The sequence below is a fragment of the Camarhynchus parvulus genome, chromosome 2, assembly GCF_901933205.1.
Source record: "Camarhynchus parvulus chromosome 2, STF_HiC, whole genome shotgun sequence".
In the NCBI taxonomy this organism is placed as follows: domain Eukaryota; kingdom Metazoa; phylum Chordata; class Aves; order Passeriformes; family Thraupidae; genus Camarhynchus; species Camarhynchus parvulus.
Window position 1 is genome coordinate 117,333,426 of NC_044572.1, and position 14,240 is coordinate 117,347,665.

The 14,240-nt window shown below is 43.3% G+C and overlaps 1 protein-coding gene across 1 annotated transcript in view; it reads left to right on the forward strand.

Moving 5' to 3' along the window:
• The first annotated feature begins 1,070 nt into the window (after positions 1–1,070).
• LOC115900922 (serine/threonine-protein kinase Sgk3) overlaps positions 1,071–14,240 on the forward strand; it is a 55,618-nt gene continuing 42,448 nt past the window's right edge. Inside the window, exon 1 of the mRNA XM_030943133.1 lies at positions 1,071–1,286. The gene's annotated coding sequence lies outside the window, so the exon portion shown is untranslated. The remainder of the gene's footprint in view (positions 1,287–14,240) is intronic.

A 14,240-nucleotide genomic window follows, 5' to 3' on the forward strand; every position in this document is an offset into this window, starting at 1 on the left:
GGGATTCACTTTTGCCCATACTATACTATCTGTCTTCTTTCCAGCATCTCAGGATGCAAGAGCTGTTGCTGTCCTCAGCAGTCTCTTCCTTTCCTCTTACTACCACTCAAAAAAAATTCACCTGTGGCCTGGTTGTGCTTGGAAAAATCTCCCTCATCTCACATCCTCTCACTGTGGCCTTCCTGGAAATTCTCATCATTTTGTGAAATATCTGAGCTGGTGCCATGTCCTAAAGTGTGCCAGGTGGGGACCTCAGTTGGCCATACCCAGAACCATGAATCTGATAGAAGTGTTTTGAGGCTGCATTGCACAAAATAAGGGTGAGGTGAGTTTTGCTGTGCTGCATCCTGTGGTAACTTGTGGAGAAGAAAGTGTGCCAGGAAGCATAGAAAAGCAGCCAAAAGAGAGATAACAAATGTTGCTTGAGACAAACTGATAACTACTTTTACCACATCCTGCTCTAAGAAATGAGCACAAGGTGATTATTGAGAAAAAAGGCAAAATAATGCCTACAGGACAGAGTGGGAGGATGCTTCTGTACCCTAGCTGATGTCTTCTGTGTCCCTGTCCTCCATCCAGTCCGATTGATCTACTTTTACTGCCCAGATGGATAAAATATCGGCATCTAAAACCATCGTCGCTTCCTGTGCTAGGGTGTGAGAGCTCTGCAGCGGACGGAGCGGTCCGGCTCTGGGCAGGCTCCGTGCATGTCCCGATGGGCACAGTCCCTGCCGGCGGCCTTGGCAGCAGCGTCGGCTCCCGGAGCCCGCTGGGTGCCGCCTGTAGGGAGGACGGCGTCGCCCTGGATTAGCTCCCGATTTAAGGAGAGGATCGCGGTAATCCGTGCCTGGATCGCACATCCCGCGCTCGCCGGCAGCCGCAGGCTCTGCGGTCCCTCGGGCAGCGGCAGCCGCGGGGCCCCGGGCGGGAGCGGGGCCGGCTGCGCGTCCCCGCCTGACCCCGGCAGCCGCCGCCGCCGCCCGGGGGGCGCTGCTCGGGGCGGGCCGGCGGCGGGGGCGGCACCGACAGCGACACCGACAGCGGCAGCGACAGCGGCCCCGCCTGCGCCGGCGGGGAGCGGTGGTGGCCCGTGGCCGCCCCGGGGTGGGCGCAGCCCCGTGAGGGGAGCCCGTCATCCCGCGGCCGCGGCGGGAGGAGCGCGGCTGACGCGGCAGGGAGGGGGAAGCGGCAACTCCAGCGGGCGGACGAGCGGACGGACGGACGTACGGACGGACATCCCCGGCCCGCCCCGGCCGGCGGAGGGACGGAGGGTCGGAGGGAGGCAGGTACGCAGGGTGCCGCCGTCCGGGGCTCCATGCCCCCTCCACGGCCGGGGCAGAGGGAGCCCGTCCGGAGCCGCGGAGGTTCTGCGGCCGCGGGGACGCGGGACTCACTCGGGGACACGGGACTCACTCGGGGACACGGGACTCAGCCAGGGACACGGGACTCGGGGACGTTTCGCTTCCCTTTTCTTGCACCCGAACCGCCCCACAGGGCCGGCGGTCCCGAGCAGCGTTCGGCGCGGCCCTGGCCGGGTCCTGCGGAGGGGCCGGGGCTGCGAGCGTTCCCGCAGGAAAGCGCCGCTCCGCGTGGGCGGGCGGCTCCAGCCAGCGGCTGGGATCCGCTCACGGACAGGGGGCAAAGTGCTCGCAGGCGAGCAAACAAACAAACATGGAGAAACTTCTGCCCCCCTAACCCCCGCCGCTATAATTTGAGATATTGTATTTGCAAAGACGTTTTAAAGTCATTTAGTGTTTCACATTCTCCTCTCTCTTTTTTTTTTTTAAATTCCCAGCCTTCTGCAGCAGTATTACTGGCTCCTGCTAGTACTCTTACCCTAATGTTTTTAGTGCGTGTATATGTAGTTTTACACACTATGCTTTATTTTGCATGGCTGGCTCGGTGGGGGAGGGTTTGCTTTCTGGTTTGCAACTACGGGCACCATCAAATTCCATTTCAGTTCCACTTCTTAACTCCGTAAGGACAGTAAAGCTATGCTGGAATCAGACATTTAAGAGAAGAAGAATGGCTGGGCATTTACATTTAGAGCAGGTGAAAGAGCCCTTTTCCAGAGTCCTTTGCCTTTGCCCCAGCAGGATGAGGAAACCCTGGTTAGTTTTGCTCTGTGCCTTGCAGAGGCAGAGCAGTGAACGCGAGTTGGGTCTGCAGTCCCTCTGTCTTGTGGTCTCTGTGCCAGAGAGGCAAGGGCTGGAATTGTCTCTTTCTCGTTTAAACACCTTCAGCATGAGAGAAGGTTGGAGGCAGGGAGAGAATTAAAATAATTCTTCTTCCTCCTGTGCAGAAGAAGTTGCACAGTATTAGTTCTCCCTGCACAGATGTTTTATGGGAAGGTAAAATTCTGACTCAGACTTGAGGGATTTGAATTAAGGAGAGAAGTGATCGAGCTTGAAGGAGTATCCAGTAATATTCGCTTGCATGACTGTAACTTTCAGGATGTCTGCCTCAGTGCTTTTGTGAGTATTGGTCCGAGCTCCTTGGCTTCCCCTCGCTGAAACTTACATGCTCCTGTTTTTGTTTTTTTTTTTTGGTCTGAATTCTGTCAGGCTCTTTCCCTTAATTTTTGAGATTGCATGAAGAGCAGAAGAGCTTTCAACTATGCACTAGTTGGCAGCAAAAACCAGTTAGTGATCTCTGTATTTCTCTCCAGTAAGTGCTGCAGCCTCTTTATTATGTGCTCTAAGCATTGAAATAGCACTGACATTTATACTGGACACTCAAAATAGATGTTGACAGCCCTTGCATTTAATTTCTTTCATGCTAATCTAATAAATTCAGTATCTATTGTAATCTTCAGAGAGGATTAAACATTTCCTGAGGGAAAGTTATGCGGACTGGTGAATACATGGGCTGCACCCAGAGTGCTGCAAGATGTGTAATTCATTGGTTGTGTTGTTCTGAGGGGATCTTCATCCTGATAATCAACAACCCATAGGAGTTGTTACTTTTTATGATCAGTATGTACATTCTCATTCTCTAGGGACAGGTATCTTTCTAAGAAGCCTGACAAAGCTGGATGTTCAAGTCTCATTGAACGGAAGTCTTCAAAAGACTTATGGGGGTACAGTAGTTGGGTGGTTCCTAGTCCACTCTGCTTATAAAATAATGTATTGCAGGGAGCAAATAGTTCAAGTTTTAAGGTGTGAGCACTTTAAAATCACTACTCTGTTCATTTTTTGACTTGTTTAAAGTCAATCCACGAGTAGGTGGATAATTTGACTGTAATGGCATGTGTTTAAAATAGTGATCGGTGGTTTTTAATATGCAGAGTTGCTTCAGCCTACCAAGCTGGAGTAGCTGCAAGCCTCCAAAGCTGACTTGACCCAGCAACAAAATATTTCAGTAGGGTATGCTGAGGGCCAAAAATAAAGTATATTAAATAAAATTACCCAGGTATTAGCAAATAAAACTAGATGCAAAGCATCTCTTGTTTCTCTTGGGATCTAGGGTTTATGATGGAAATCATCTGTCAGTCTGAAATGCCATGCATGCTAATTGCAGGTTCATGTTAATCATCACTGTATAAGAGGGTATGTCAAATCCTATTTTCCTTCCTATCCATACAGGATAAGCTGCTAATAAGCTGTGATCCTTCAGCCACATCCACACATCAGTTCTCTCCTGGGTTGTCCTCCCTATATCCCAGATCATTCTCCAGATGGTTTCAGTTTTATAATTTGCATGCAAGTAACTAGGGCTTTTTTGTCCCATGGCCACAAGTCATTTCATACACAAATACCCTGCATTTCTGCATGGAAATAGAGCTCAGATTACACATATTTGCAGTTCCAAATTATGTTTTTGTTTTGGTTGTCTAAGTTGTCATTAAGAAGAATGTTATTTTGAAGGAATGTGCGCTTCCCAAAAGGAAAGTCAGTGGTGGTTGGTTTTGTGACTTCATTTTTGGACATCCCTAAGTCATTGAAGAGCTATTCTGCTATGATTTTTTTTTTTCTGTAGACCAAGGAACTAGAAACTACTGTAAACAATGTATGTACTTATATAGACTGAGCCATAGTAAAGCAATATGTTGTTTTTATGTGAAGTTAGCTCTTTGAGTGTTTGTATTGAAGGATTCATTTTGTTTTAGTTTAAGTAGTATCCATATGCTAAAATGTCCTACAAAGAAAACACACTTTCCAAAGTAGAACTGCAGGGCTTCCACGTGCTGTGAGAACATTTTAAAATATGTTAATCAGGTTCCTGCTTGCATTCCTAATTCTCAAACAGAATTTATTCCCCCAAAGTCTTCCAAGCCACCTAACACTGTGTCTGCCCGACTCTGAAAGTATCTTAAACATATTGGATCTCCCTCTTTGAGCAGAAAGTTCTTAAGCACCTTATCTAGAGCTGCTGTAGTTGAGCATCAAAGCCCTGAGGAGATGAAGAAAGTAGGGCACCTGGCAGGCGCATCGTAAACACACGCGCTGATGGATCGGCCGTGTCTCAAAATGCAGCTGTGTGTTTCCTCTTGGGAGCACTGCCCAGAGAGGAGCCAGTGCTCAGCCTTCCCTGGGAGCTGCTGCTGCTGGGATTTGTCTGAGCAGCAGGCTGTGTTCTGGTAGGTGAAACCTGGGCTCCTGGTCCTGTGCCTGAGGGGTTCAAATCCACATCTTCTGTCGCCTCTGCAGCTGTTGGAGAGGCTGAAGGAGGCGAGCAGAAGGGCAGGCAGACTTGGCTCCTTGTGTTCAGCCTGGGCCATCTGCTGGAAGATGCAGCAGGTTGCCCAAGGCTGGCAGAAGGGAGCAGCAGAGCTGTGATTCTGTCACAGCAGTGTGTCCTACTGGGAGGAGGGCTGGATTCTGGTGGTCACTTGCTGGTGATGATTATCAGAGGTGAGCATTTCCATGACATCCTCTGTGTTTGAAGAGAGGATCACCATTTAACTAATTTCTCTATGAGAGAACTGGGCCCAGGAGAACAGGCTCAGAGATCTGGAGTGGGTGGTGACAGCTGGTTGTAGTCCCAGTTCAAACCTGCAAGCTGAAGTGGGGAAAGTGTCCAGTGTTTCCTTCCAGAAAGCCCCATTTCCAGTGCAGACATCTCCATCCTGACGCACCACTTTCACACAGTGTATCTGTGTGGCAATAGGTGTTGCCCTGCCAGTTTTATATTTTGCAGGTTTTTAGGTGGTGTTTTACATGTTCTGTGCCACAGATTTGTGTGTTGGTGTCCTGACCTGTAACTCCATTCCCTTGCCCAGTTCTGTGTTAGGATTCTTTCTCCCTGCTCTTTAGCAAAGGAAGAAGTAAGGTTGTATCTTCATGTGATCTTTTCACTCCAGTTTCTCAGACACCCTCTGAACATCACCTGAGGAGGAGAGGGAACTTCCTTATTCCCTCATATTTGAAATGCTTTGCTTTGCAACTACAGTTTTTCTGTGGCTTAGGGCAGGAAAGCACCTGGGGGTTGGGGGAGTGTGGGTAAGCAAGATTGATGTCTAAATTTATTTCACAGCTCCTTTATTCAAAGAGATGTCACATCTTGCTTCTTGGCAGTCTTGTTTGAAACAGTGAGGGCAACTGGCAAGCTGCTAATTTTGAGTGTCTTGCCAAATACAATTGCAAAATACTGCCAGTGCAGAAGTTGCTTAGCTTTACAGACTGTTATGTTTCTCTGGGAGTAAACCAAAGAGGTACCAACTTCTGATCCTTTGCCTCTGAAGAGAAGCAGGACAAACATGTTTCCATTACCTTATGAGGAACCATCATGCTGCTTTGCTGCTGCAGTCCCTTCCAGCCCTTGGGATTTGTTTTCCTACAATGGTACTTCTCCATCTCCTGCTCACTGTTGTGAAATAACCGAGGAAACAAAACTATTGAAAACATCTTCACTATATTGTTAGTTGCAAAGTATTTTGGAACAGATAGTGGACCAAGGAAAGCTTTGCCTCCCATCCTGGACTCAATGTTGCTAATGCAGCAGGTGCCCCACAGAGTTATACCCCCTATCTGAGAGTTTTTTGAAGAGCCATGCAACTGAAGTCAATCCCAACTATTTATATATATATATATATATATATATATATATATATATATATATATATATATATATATATATATATAAAAAATATCAATATATATCAATAGAATATAGGATGCAAAATGTGATATCTGAATATATGCAAACTTATGCCAATTATTGAGACCTTGTAACTTTGCTGTTAAAACAAGGCACGAGTTGGAAACACAGCTCTATTTTTTAGTAACTATCTTGATAGCTATTTTAGAGCTTTGCATAATTAATTTGTGCTCAAATTGGTATTTTAGTGAGAAAATGGGCACCTGTGAAGATTATTGTCCCATGGTATTGTACATAGTATTGCATTACAGTGATAGTTCTGGATTCAGCTAGGAAGATAAGCTGGAGGGGTAAGAGCTGCTCATGGCTAAACATCTTAAATCATGCTGTTACTCTATTTAGAAGGAACCTTGGAAGGTGGTGAGTTACCTCACCAGCTTGAGTTAACTCCTCACCCTGAGTGTTCAGACAGGGCTGCTCAGGGCTGTGTTTGCCTGGGTTTTGAAAGCCTCCGAAGACAGAGGCTCCACAACCCCCCTGGACACCCTGTCCTGGTGGTCAGTTCTCCTTGTGGAGATTTTCCTTCTCTTGCAATGCACTTAGAAATCCTCTCCAAGACATTGGGAGGCTGCTGTCAGGTGCGCCTCAAGCTTCTTCTCAAGGCTCACAAAACAAGTCCAGTTGCGTCCACCTCACGTAGAGAATGTGCTGCAGCCCATGACTGTCTGTGTTTTGGCCTCTTCCATACCCTGTGTAGTTCCTGCTTAAGTGAAGGAATGTTGGATGCATTAGAATGCAAGTGTACTTGGTCTGCATGACACTGAACTACTGTGTGTTTATATTATAATAGTTTAGGTTTAGATTTTTGTTTGTTTGTGAATTCCTAGTGCTAGGTATTTATGAACTGGGATCACTATCAAACCCTACATTTGTTTTATACTAAATTTAGTAAATAAGTAAGGACTGAGCATTCAGAAAATGAATGCTTTTAGTCAACCATGGTAGAATTTCCAGTTTATGGTCTGTGTTTTGCTTTAATGCTGGAAAGAGCATAGAAGAGGGACAGGAGGTAATTAAAGAAGAAAATAACTCCTGTACTCCCTTTGGATGGGACTCAAACATACTTTGCAAAAGAAAGATGCATTAAGTCTACAAGTTGGGAATGCTGCCAAAAACTACAAAACAGAGAAAACTTAGGACAATTCAGAAATAAAAACTACCTGGCAAAAGTACCCAGACTGTCAAATGCCTTGAAGACAAGTGCATCAAAGAACTAGGAGACTTCTGCTTCCTTGCTGCCATAGCAGTGGTGCATCTTGAATATGTTGAAGGGGGAACGGGGTGAGGGAAGGAAAGAAAAAAGCTGTGTTTTCATAAAAAGATAAGTAAAAAGAGCATGTCGCATTAAGGACTATATAGCAATGCTTTATGAGAGGTAAGAAGTGAAACAGAAAGGGGTTATTTGGAGTCATAGTGGATCCTGATAGCTTAGAATCCAATTATCCAATTAGCCTCCTGATTTTTTTTTTTTTTTCAACTACTAGACCCTCCTGTTTCATTTAAGCAATAAATGTAATGCTGTTAATTTAATCTCCCAGTACTCATGGTAAATATCTTGTAAATAATTAACTTGTTTTCATCAATTGCTCTTTGACAGGGGTCACAGATTTTTCAGAGTAGTGAAAAAGCTGCATTTTATTATTTTTATTTCTAAATTTCACCCTCCCAAATCAGCCTTTGGTAAGAGAATATCTGTTGTCTTTGAAGTTTTTGGGACTAACAATTCTTTCCTGCCATCCTTCTGTTTTCAGAGCCCTGATAATAAACAGATGGAGTTTCTCTGTCAGGGAACCCCAAAACCGTCCTTTAGCAGTGTCCCTTGAAAATAATGTGACACTTTGAGCAGTGACAGAAAGCCAGACAATTACTCTGCTCTGGTGACAGAATGTGTGCTACAAAATTTTCAGCTGTCTTGGTGTGAAGTGTTTGTATCAAGAATGAACAGTGCTGTTTGCAATGAGGTTTTACATCTTGTGTGTGTGTCCACACACATTATATGTATCTCCAAAGGCATATGCCAGATAGATTGGTTTAACTTCACTTTTCTTCAGAATTTTTTGGAGGTTGGCTGCCTCTTTAGTGCTCTTTTCATGTTAACTAATAGGTTATGTGGTGGATGAATAGGATTCTTTATAGAATTATCTAAAACCAGGCACTGATTTATTTGAAAACAAAGGGTTTCTTTAGAGCTAAGTTTAAGCTGGCATTGCCATGAATCCTAGAATTATTCTACATTTAAATGAGAGAACAGTGATGCACTTGTACTTGGGCTTTGAACAGCACAGAGCTGTTGACCAGAGACTTGGAGACTGCTGAGCAAATCTGTTTAGGTTCCTTTGCCCGAGTTTCCAAGCCTACTCTTCTCTCCTTACAGATGATGAGAAGCAAAGCTAAAAAGACATTATAAGTTGCATTGATCAGTTTATTTGGAGGAAGGCAAGTTGTTTGCTGGTATGTGATCAAAAAATGTATAAAATCCTCCTTGGTAGCAGTCTGAACACATACTTTTTCTCTGTTTTGCTTTGGGGTGTGTGGGGTCTAAAGCACAGCAGCTAAACAATACCTCACTTGTTTATGAAAAACCTTGGGAAGAAGGGGTGAGAAAGAAGAAAATATTTACAGTAGCTTTTTACCCAATTAAAATCAGAAGGCAGACTAAAAAGGAAAGAGTTCATCTACGGTCCAAGCCAATTAAAAGTAAATTTTGCTGCTTGGATGTTAATTTACACATCCAAGGCAGTATAAATTTAAACTAGAAGCTTGACTTAACCTCAGCAGTTCAGATGAACTTCAGATTTATGACTCATTTAGTTTTGGTCATAGCATCTGGGTGTTTAAGCACATTTTATGTGAATTGACATTAGAAATTCATAAACTGCCTTAAAATGCTAAATCTGTGGAGTACTTCACCAGAATGTGTAAATAATGCCTGTCTCGCAAACACAGCTCTGCAACACAAGCTGGCTCAGATCCTCAGTTAAGATACTCTTATGTTTTATGCCCTCAGCCATTTATCCCCTTGTTTAATTATCTGGGAATAAAACCAGATTTCTGTAGCTTCTCTCATGTATTAAAAGGTATCTTGAATTTCTCTGCAAATGCTTTAATTGTATTTGTTGATGTTAGCTGAGATTGTTTGTGGGGTTTTTAAAATGTGGGTTTATTTATAAAGAATGGAAATAGAGGAGGAATCTCATAACCCGTACAGGGTTTTACTCAAAAATTAAACTGCAGACTTGTCAATGCATGCACAAATCAGTTTACTGTTTTACATAGGCGCATCACTTGAAATGACCTGAAAGAAATTTTATCATCAACCACCCAGTCAAATCCTGGATAATTATTCAGGGAACCATGTTGGATTTGTGATGTGCACAGAGTAAGAAACAAAACAGTCCTTGAGAAGGACTCTGAAGGGGCTGAATATTTCAGAAGCTACAGAGCATGAGGAGCAGAGGACAGCCTTGAAGCTCAGAATCTAAACAGGGACAGGGGACACACACAGACATGTGCACAATTTGACACTTCTTTAGGAAAAGAAAGTTTATGAAATGAAAATATGTTGATATTAGGAAGTGGCAAGGAGAAACTAGAACATTCTTTGTCTTGGTTACTGCTCTATGGCTCGGCAGCTGGAAAAGATTGATGACTTGGGTGCTTGGCCCTTTGTTTTGGTCTTGCTGTTTTAATTTATGAGTCAGAAATTCCCTAGATATAGGTCCTCATTTAAAGAAAAGAAAGAAAGAAAAATAAGACAGATTATTAGCAATGTTATTTTAAAGCAAATGCAGTTGCTAAGTTAAAATATTGTGATAGTTGTTGCGTTGTTGCAGTGTATTTACAGATCTACCAAAGATGTCCATATGTCACATCAGATGTCAGTTAAAATCGTCAATATGTTGTCTCAAATCAGTCAGTGCCTGGTGTCTAGAGAGTGAACGCTGTCACTCCAGTCATGTTTGTTGCTGCAAAGCATTTAGATCAATGTACCAGTGGAGGAAAGCACTGTTGTTCTGCACTGCTATGGCTGGTGTGACCTGCTTTGGTCTCTGCCACCTGGATGTCACAGTTGGTCCCTGGATTCCTCTGGCTTGGCTTCAGATGAGTCTCTCTTACATTATTAGCTCAGTTCAGGAGCGTGCTTTTGGAGTACATCCCTTGTGGTTCACTCTGCTGGGGGATCCTGGGGAACATGAGCTGGATTCCTTTCAGATGAAATAAGATTGGAAGATGTTCTTCCAGTGTGCTCTTAGCACTGAACCAGGCACAGGACCAGGCTAAAGCTGGGTTGAAGCAAAACACACAGCCTGCCATGCCAACATGGGTCACGTGGGTGCTGCATCTTCAGCATCAACTCTTCCTCTCTGTGGATATGCTTTTCTTGCACTGCACTATTTGCTGAGGTAGACATTGAAACAAAAACTGCAGCAAGAGTAGATGCAGACACCCGGAGCCTGTATTTTCTCTTGACTTCAGGTGCATCCTTGTAAGCCATTGCTCATAAAAGCGTAACACACCTCTGAAATGACTTTCCCTGCAAGTGGCAGTCTCGTTTTTAATCTTTGTTTTTCCCAGCTTCCTTCCTGTCACCTGACTTCCCTCACTGCTTCTCTCTGTGTTTCTAAACCACTTTTTCCTCCCCTCACTTCTGGTTTGCCCCCATGGCATTCCTCGACCATTGCTCCCAGCCATAAGGTCTCAGTCTCAAGTGGTCTCTGCCCCAAAGACGCAATCTGTGTTTATGAAGAAGTGTTCACTTCAGCTGTTTTTAGACTTCTTTCCTGGTGAAATCTCTTCCATTGCTTCACTACCCTTCCAATAGTTTTTTCATGTTCTTGTCTCTCCTCCTCCAGTGCTTATTAACCTGAAGCTTTTCTGTGCTCATTTTAAGCTCATTAGGACTTGTCCTGAAGAGACAATTCCCTTCTCTTTGAAGTAGTCTTCCAAGATAACAGCTACCCCTCAAGTGGGTTCCCCCCACCCCACACTACTTGTCCATCCCACTTCCCCATAAGTCACATTTTCCAGACCAGTTTTCATTCTTATTTCTGTTTCCCAGACCCGCACAGGTAGGTCCACCATGCCCTTGGTATTCAGACAAAAACAGAGTGAAGTAGAAGGACTTTCCTGGGTTCAGCAGATTATGCTCAGGCTTTCCACTCTTATTTTATATCTCACAGCAATATTTGTCTTAGAACAGCATGACATTTGGTCTTTGTGACCTGCTGTAGTCTGAGGCCTTGTTTCCCATCCTGTATTTCCATATTAGACATTTCATGCCTGTGGGCAATATTTTGCATATAACCTGCTACATTTCACTCCATTCTTCCAGATCACTACCCTGTCCTGATGATGATATATTTAACCTCTGTTTCTCACATCTAGAACTAATATTTATTCTTCCTGCTTCTGTAACCTGGTTGTTAAAATATCTCAAGGCAGTTTCAAAGCTTTTCTAAAGGGAAGGTGTGACATCTGTGATTTCTCTCCTACCTCTCTGAAAGGCTGTCAGAGGAAGTTAGCCATCTGATTTAACAAATCTCTTTTGTCTATTACTTAGGATTATCTTCCAGGTGCTGCTAATTGATCTGTTTTGGATTGTTTTCCCCAGGAATTTGAAGTTAAACTGACTCACTGGGTCTTTAATATTCTTACCTGCTTTTTGTTGCTTTGGTTTGTTTACTTGGGTTTTTTTCCATTGTGCAGGCGTGCACACACTTCCATTCACATTCTCTGTCTCTCTCCTGTTCCTCCGGGAATCTTACCTGTCATTACTATTATTTATGCCAATCACTGCTTGCATTTGACCCCTTTGGTGAAGACTGATGTCCTAGACATGATGGTCTTCTGGGTGTCATCTCTCATCAGCTTTTCTCTCTGTAGGGCCAGAAGGTTTTTCTTGCTCTTAAGCTATAAACATATTGATAATAAGGATTTCAATTTGTTGCTAGTCTTTTTTTTTGCATTATAATTCTACCTTAACCATGCTGATTCTCATAACTAGTACTTCTGCAGATTTTGTATTTATTGCTAGCAATTTGACTATGTTTTCACATTCTGTGCCTGTCTTGACAAATAAATCTTGTGCTGCTTTTGTTTATTTTCACAGGGCACAAGCACAGATTATCACGTTGTATTGTTTTGTAAGGAATTGCTGCTTCTTTCTTATCTCCCCTCTTAGTGTCTCTTGTGTTCACGTTCTCTTTGCTACATTGGGCTCCACCACCTTCCATTTAATGACATTTAGTCAACTTTTCTTCTGAACTGGTTGCTTTCCATTTGTCTAGAAACAAATCTAAAGGATCCACTGCCTTTTTTAAATGTAAAAATAAAAAAATCTGATTTTGAATAAAAGAAGTTTAAGTCTGAACTAAACTAAAGTGCTGTCAATTCACAGGCCTTTGCTCCTTATGCCATGTGACTGTTGAGATACCACATGGTAGCAGATTCCCCTTTCAGGCTCTTTGGTGTTGCTTCCAAGTTGCTAGCTGTTTGATGTGTAGATTTGAGATATCAAACAAATAACTCTGGTGCTGTAGGTGGTTTTTAATGGCTTTGTTGTTGTTTAAACTGATTAGCCCTGTCAGTGCAAATGGCTTGTTTTTGCAAGCCTTCAGATTCTGCCAGCTGTCATTGTGCTTGTTGTCTGCCATTGTGCTGTGACAATGCATCTACCATAGTGGGAAACATCAATTTAAAACCTAAGGAGAGTGTATCCTTTCAGATTTACAGAATAACAGAGTGGTTTGGATTGGAAGGGACCTTAAAGATCATCTGGTCTTCATTTCTGGTCTGTAACCTCAGCCCATTCATGGGATGGTCCAGATTTTGTTTCACAAGTTGTTGACACTGTACAAAGGTCAGATGCTGAATCCAGACTCTTCCAACCATGGATTTCTCTCCATGGCTCATTACAGCAATGACAGTAGAACATTTTAACTGAACCCCTCCATCAGAATGAGCAGCTTGACGTGGGTGACCTCAGCAATGAACTGAAATGCCTCCCCTTGCTGTTTTGAATGGGGAATGCTGTGCTGCATTCCACTCCCAAGAGACAGCTGAACTATTGGATGTTCACCCTTGGTGACAGCAGTGATGCTAAAGGATTACCATTGACTTGTTTCACATCCAGGGTGGGTGGCAAAGGCACCCACCCTGCTGTGGGAAGCCCATCAGTTTGTCACTTCTCTGAATTAACACTGTGACATGTGCTGCCACACTTGGAAAAGAAAAGGATCTGGTTAAAATGTAAGACAAATTCCACAATTTATGTGTTCGGAAGATAGTAACAGTTATTCTCTGGAATAACCTTTCGTTAGTATCTGTTTTACTTACTTTTGTAGTAAATTTGTCCCTGTTGCCCTCCCCTCATATGTGTTTGGGGCTTTTTGTTGGGTGGTTTCTTTCTTTGCAAAAGAAAACCTCAAAATAGTAATTATTATTTTAGTTATAAAGTAAAGGAGTGTGAGTTCTGCATGTTTTCCTCTCTCCCTCCAGACACTACAGGAAGTCATGGTCTCCCCTCTCAACTTTCCTGGACACACAATAAAACAAAACTGAGCATAATCCCATGTAAATTAAATAAATGGTATAAATAAATAAATAAGTAATCCCAACCTCTTGTTTTCATGCTTCCACAATTCTAACGCCATACAAGTATAATTTGGCTCTATCTGTCCACCATGGTAGGCATATTAATGCTTTCAAATTTTCTTTTATGTGAAATGTCCAAAATGTCTTTTTCTTTGGTGTTTGTTTGATGTTTTATTTGTTCACTTTTTGTGTCACTCAACCACTGGTCCTTTTGTTAGTTGATAGAAGTTCTACTGCCTCTTGTTAATCCCATAAATTGCTCTGACTTGTGTGACAGCCTTTCAACAAAACAGATTTGAAAATGTGGTACAAGTTTAACTGTGCAGGTTCATGTTATGGTTTAACCCCAGGAGGCAATCAGCCCCTCGCTCACTCCCCCTGTCCTGGTGGGATGCAGAGGAGAATTGGAAAAAGGTACAGCCCATGGGTTCAGGTGAGAAAAGTTTAAGAATTTAAGTAAAGTATAATAATAATAATAATAATAATAATAATAATAATAATAATAATAATAATAGTAGTAGTAGTAGTAGTAGTAGTAGTAGTGGAGA